Genomic DNA, 6066 nt, shown 5'->3' with positions numbered 1-6066 from the left:
GGAGAAGGAGCTGGTGAGGTAGACTGGACAATATATACACTGAACAGGGATGGAGAGTGAGCTGGTGAGGTAGGCTGGTCAATATATATACTGAACAGGGATGGAGAAGGAGCTGGTGAGGTAGACTGGACAATATATACACTGAACAGGGATGGAGAGTGAGCTGGTGAGGTAGGCTGGTCAATATATATACTGAACAGGGATGGAGAAGGAGCTGGTGAGGTAGGCTGGTCAATATATATACTGAACAGGGATGGAGAAGGAGCTGGTGAGGTAGGCTGGTCAATATATATACTGAACAGGGATGGAGAAGGAGCTGGTGAGGTAGACTGGACAATATATACACTGAACAGGGATGGAGAGTGAGCTGGTGAGGTAGGCTGGTCAATATATATACTGAACAGGGATGGAGAAGGAGCTGGTGAGGTAGAACGGACAATATATACACTGAACAGGGATGGAGAGTGAGCTGGTGAGGTAGGCTGGTCAATATATATACTGAACAGGGATGGAGAAGGAGCTGGTGAGGTAGGCTGGTCAATATATATACTGAACAGGGATGGAGAAGGAGCTGGTGAGGTAGGCTGGTCAATATATATACTGAACAGGGATGGAGAAGGAGCTGGTGAGGTAGGCTGGTCAATATATATACTGAACAGGGATGGAGAAGGAGCTGGTGAGGTAGACTGGACAATATATACACTGAACAGGGATGGAGAGTGAGCTGGTGAGGTAGGCTGGTCAATATATATACTGAACAGGGATGGAGAAGGAGCTGGTGAGGTAGACTGGACAATAGATACACTGAACAGGGATGGAGAGTGAGCTGGTGAGGTAGGCTGGTCAATATATATACTGAACAGGGATGGAGAAGGAGCTGGTGAGGTAGACTGGACAATATATACACTGAACAGGGATGGAGAGTGAGCTGGTGAGGTAGGCTGGTCAATATATATACTGAACAGGGATGGAGAAGGAGCTGGTGAGGTAGGCTGGTCAATATATATACTGAACAGGGATGGAGAAGGAGCTGGTGAGGTAGGCTGGTCAATATATATACTGAACAGGGATGGAGAAGGAGCTGGTGAGGTAGACTGGACAATATATACACTGAACAGGGATGGAGAGTGAGCTGGTGAGGTAGGCTGGTCAATATATATACTGAACAGGGATGGAGAAGGAGCTGGTGAGGTAGACTGGACAATATATACACTGAACAGGGATGGAGAGTGAGCTGGTGAGGTAGGCTGGTCAATATATATACTGAACAGGGATGGAGAAGGAGCTGGTGAGGTAGGCTGGTCAATATATATACTGAACAGGGATGGAGAAGGAGCTGGTGAGGTAGGCTGGTCAATATATATACTGAACAGGGATGGAGAAGGAGCTGGTGAGGTAGACTGGACAATATATACACTGAACAGGGATGGAGAGTGAGCTGGTGAGGTAGGCTGGTCAATATATATACTGAACAGGGATGGAGAAGGAGCTGGTGAGGTAGACTGGACAATATATACACTGAACAGGGATGGAGAGTGAGCTGGTGAGGTAGGCTGGTCAATATATATACTGAACAGGGATGGAGAAGGAGCTGGTGAGGTAGGCTGGTCAATATATATACTGAACAGGGATGGAGAAGGAGCTGGTGAGGTAGGCTGGTCAATATATATACTGAACAGGGATGGAGAAGGAGCTGGTGAGGTAGGCTGGTCAATATATATACTGAACAGGGATGGAGAAGGAGCTGGTGAGGTAGGCTGGTCAATATATATACTGAACAGGGATGGAGAAGGAGCTGGTGAGGTAGGCTGGTCAATATATATACTGAACAGGGATGGAGAAGGAGCTGGTGAGGTAGGCTGGTCAAAATATATACTGAACAGGGATGGAGAAGGAGCTGGTGAGGTAGGCTGGTCAATATATATACTGAACAGGGATGGAGAAGGAGCTGGTGAGGTAGGCTGGTCAATATATATACTGAACAGGGATGGAGAAGGAGCTGGTGAGGTAGGCTGGTCAAAATATATATATATATATATATATATATATATATATATATATATATATATATATATATATATATATATATATATATATATACACATACATACATACATACACACACACAGAACATTTAACCACAGTAATGATGGCCAGAAAAATCAATGAATAAAAATATAATATTGACAAATTAAACAAATTGTAGACCTTTAATCTTTCCCAACATGTCAGACACTTAAGTTTAATTAAATATGAAACATTTCACCGTGTTAACTTTCTCTTTATCCCTGGTTGATGTACATGTCAGAGCCTCTTCAGTGTGGATGGGGTAATGCATACATTCTCCAACAACAAAGACTGCACTTCCTGTTTGTGTTCTTTACTCTGTTGAACTCTATTGTCTTCATTCCTAGGCACAGCACATGGAACCACCATTGGCATGCAAAACATTCAAGCTAAAAACAAAACAAGTGTAACACGTTATAAATAATATCAATGCACTATGACAAATTAGCCATCCATTGTGTTATATCATAAATTGTCTTACATGCCGTCACCGTTGTCAAAAGATTATACACATGTTAAATAAAGTTACTAACCCAGTCAGTCTTTGGGCCACATCCAGGTTCTTTATCAGTGGCACACATGAAGCGGTTGTTGGCTTTGTGGAACTCTGAAAACATAGGCATGACCTGAACATATGACTGTCCCACACAACAATAAAGAATTTACTCTGAATTAAATGTCATTCCCAGACATGTTTTGTCTATCCTCAACCATGTGTTTTAAGCAGTTGCTCCATGTGTTTTTGAAGGTTCCATATCAATTTGGGAGGGGATGTTGGGAAAGTTCTGTGCAACTTTCTTGGCCATCTATACCAAAAAAATTAAATAGAGTTTTTGACCTAATTGTCACATAACAGCTAATTCATTATTGAAAATATAACTATCAAACCTGCATTACAAAGACCCCACAGCTGAAGGTGTCCTGCTGCATGCTGGGAGTTATTTCCCCTCCTTTCCACTTTATGTCCACCCAGTCGTCTTTTCCATGGCAGGACCTTCTCATTTTGAAGTATTCCCTTTTTATATGTAAAACTAATGATATAATAAAAAATTTTAAATTAAATAAGAATGATTAGTTATAGGCAAATTAATACACAAGCTACATTTGTATGTTGTTTTCCTTATCACTATATTCTAGTAGTAATTTATTAGTAGAGGACATTTCCTTCATGCCCCATTCTACACACAGCCTAAAGTATAGGCACTGAACCATGTACAGGACAATAAAAGTAGCATATAGGATCCAACCCTATCACAGAGCGAATAAATGTACAGTCGTGGCCAAAAGTGGAGAATGACACAAATATTAATTTTCAAAGTCTGCTGTCTCAGTTTGTATGATGGCAATTTGCATATACTCCAGAATGTTATGAAGTGATCAGATTAATTGCAAAGTCCCTCTTTGCCATGCAAATGAACACACGGTAAAGGGGGGGGGGGGGGGGGCAGGAAAAGGGGGCTGAGCTGGACGCAGGGAAAGAAACAAATAACCAAAAACACCCCTAAGCTAGACTAGCCTGCAAAGCTTACAGATTTAAGTCTAATAGCATGAGATGACAGTAGACAAACATCAGAGGGTGCAATGTGTAGGCCTACTGAGTGGACATTCTGAACCTTGTTTGAAGTCACCAGGACACATGACCAAGGAGCTATTGAAATTCTACATTTTGAAAAATGAAAATGGACAAACTAAAGGTTGTGCAACATAGAACAGTAGTCAGTGGACATTCTGAACCTTGTTTGAAGTAAGTTGGTCACATGACCAAGGAGCTATTGAAATTTGAATGTAATAAAAGGTTGTACTTTGTTGACGCTCCCTAACTAATTCAACTAGGAATACAAGATGCTGCTCACATTTCCAGGTGTTTATTAGCTTTGGAAAGCAAATTCGTGTCTAAATCGTGAAAACAAGACCTGTGCAATGTTGTGTGCAATTTTTCCAACATCATGACAGTTATTTGGAGTCTGTGGCTCAAGTGGTTTGAAAGCTATTGAGGTTTGAAAGCGTGAATATCCGTCGAATATCGAACTTGAAACTGTCTTTACCTCAGTCAATGTTTGGGGAGCTTGCGCGTAACCATTTCAATAAAGTACCGACCCTGGGTTTATAAGCACGGAAATCGACCCTGCCGCACGAGCTTTTGCGGCACAGTCGATAGCGCGCCGGACCTCGGGCCAGAAGGTCGCGGGTTCGAGACCTGCTCCATGCTGTTTCATTACAATACATATTGTAAAGTGTGTACGTGACGAATACAATTTGATCAGACTTTCAATGACAACTAGAAAGTTACCTTAGGTTAAGACAAGGTATTGGAATACATACATACTAACTTTACTAGCTAGCTACCTTCATTAACTAGCTGGTTAGCTCGCTAGCTACATTCGTCAAAATTAAAGTCAGAGCGCACACTAAAAGAGTGTCTTTGGCCAGACCGCAAGTGTGTATCCGACCAGGCTTCCGTAGAAATAGCGGCGCATCAGCACGCTAGCAAGCTAACGTTGGAATGAATGTGTAGCTACTAGCTAGCTGGTTAGCAAGCTTGTATCATCACTATATGAACAGTAACATAGCAACAACATGACCATTACCTTCCTTATCGGCCATTATAACGAATCCACGGGACAGACTAGGGAATCTTGAACTCGTCTGGCTACCTCACATGGGGCACATTAGCTAAATGGCTAAAATGTTACAAAATGCACTTTGTGTCTCGACCACCGTCGTCAACACGTTGGCGCCAACACCGACAAGGCAAAGAGGCGCTCAGCAAGAGAGCCTGGTCTGACGCCATTTTGGTACCCCCCCCCCCCCCCCCCCCAAAAAAAAGTTTCACATGGCCCCTAATCAGTTGAATTCTATAGGCAGTTTTGGAAGTTACTAGATTACCCTATTTATGTTTATGTTCATGTTTCAAGATTGCGTTAAAAATGGTGAAATGGTCTCCACTATGAAAGCCTTATTTCACTGATTCCAAAGCCGATAAAAGACCCTTCTCTCATTGACACTTGGAGACAAATTACAGTTATTAAATATTGATTACACATTACACATTAATTGCTCTGGTTTATGCCAAACGATTAAAGAAAGGAATAGATAATATTATGAATATTTAGGAATACATCTATAAAAAAGAAAAAACACAAGTCAGACAACATTTCTCTCCTAAAATTAAGAAAACCAATTATATGTTGAATAATTGGCTACAAGGGACTCTTTCTATATTTGGGAGAGTGATTCTGTCCAAGGCAGAGGGACTGTCTCGCTTTTGTCTACCCCTCATTATCTTTATGTGTAAATCCCTCTACCTGTAAAGAGATCAGTAAGACGTTTCTTGACTTCATCTGGAAAAATAAGTCTCACAAACTAAAAAAGTCAGTCATCTCTAATAAAAGAGGTGAAAGAGGTCTGGAAGTCTTGGATTTTGTTGACATAAATAACACTTTCAAAATCAATTGGTTGAAGAGATGTTTGCTCAATACATAATCAATGTGGTATTAATAAGTGTTTATTAAGTAGGGAGGTCTTCAGTTTTTCCTGCTAAATTGACTAGGTTTCACCAACAAGCTTAAATATCCTGGGAAATATATTTCCTGCACAATTTTTCCCCGCATAAAGCTATTTTGTGTAATTAGCAGTAACACACACTAACCGACTACGTCTATGTCCCCATCCGTCTAGGAGCAGTAACAGTGTAAGGTCTCTCGGCCCCGCCCCTCAGTCCTCAACACCCCGGAACCTGTCCGTCCCTCCCGGATCCTCCCATTGGACAGCAGCCTGCTGTTTGAGTACCTGCTCTTTCTCTACCTTGCTGGTGGCACTGTTCATTCAGCACCACCCATCAGGATGACACAGAGCTAGTGGGTGTCTGTCTCACTTCCTAAAACTATGATAGTTCTCCCTCAATAGAGCTAGTGGGTGTCTGTCTCACTTCCTAAAACTATGATAGTTCTCCCTCAATAGAGCTAGTGGGTGTCTGTCTCACTTCCTAAAACTATGATA

At 41.8% G+C, this 6066-nt stretch overlaps 1 long non-coding RNA gene across 1 annotated transcript; it reads right to left on the bottom strand.

Moving 5' to 3' along the window:
- Window positions 1–2176: 2176 nt before the first annotated feature.
- LOC110520219 (uncharacterized) lies at window positions 2177–2748 on the bottom strand. The gene is made up of 2 exons (XR_005041384.2): window positions 2601–2748; window positions 2177–2456 (listed from the first exon to the last, which is right to left on the bottom strand). It is a non-coding gene; the product is annotated as an uncharacterized LOC110520219 (long non-coding RNA).
- Window positions 2749–6066: the final 3318 nt, after the last annotated feature.

The sequence above is a fragment of the Oncorhynchus mykiss genome, chromosome 30 (assembly GCF_057628025.1).
Source record: "Oncorhynchus mykiss isolate SJ-2025 chromosome 30, ASM5762802v1, whole genome shotgun sequence".
NCBI classification, from domain to species: Eukaryota; Metazoa; Chordata; class Actinopteri; order Salmoniformes; family Salmonidae; genus Oncorhynchus; species Oncorhynchus mykiss.
The sequence above is the reverse complement of the archived record's forward strand: the minus strand, read 5'-3'. Positions and strand labels throughout refer to the sequence as shown.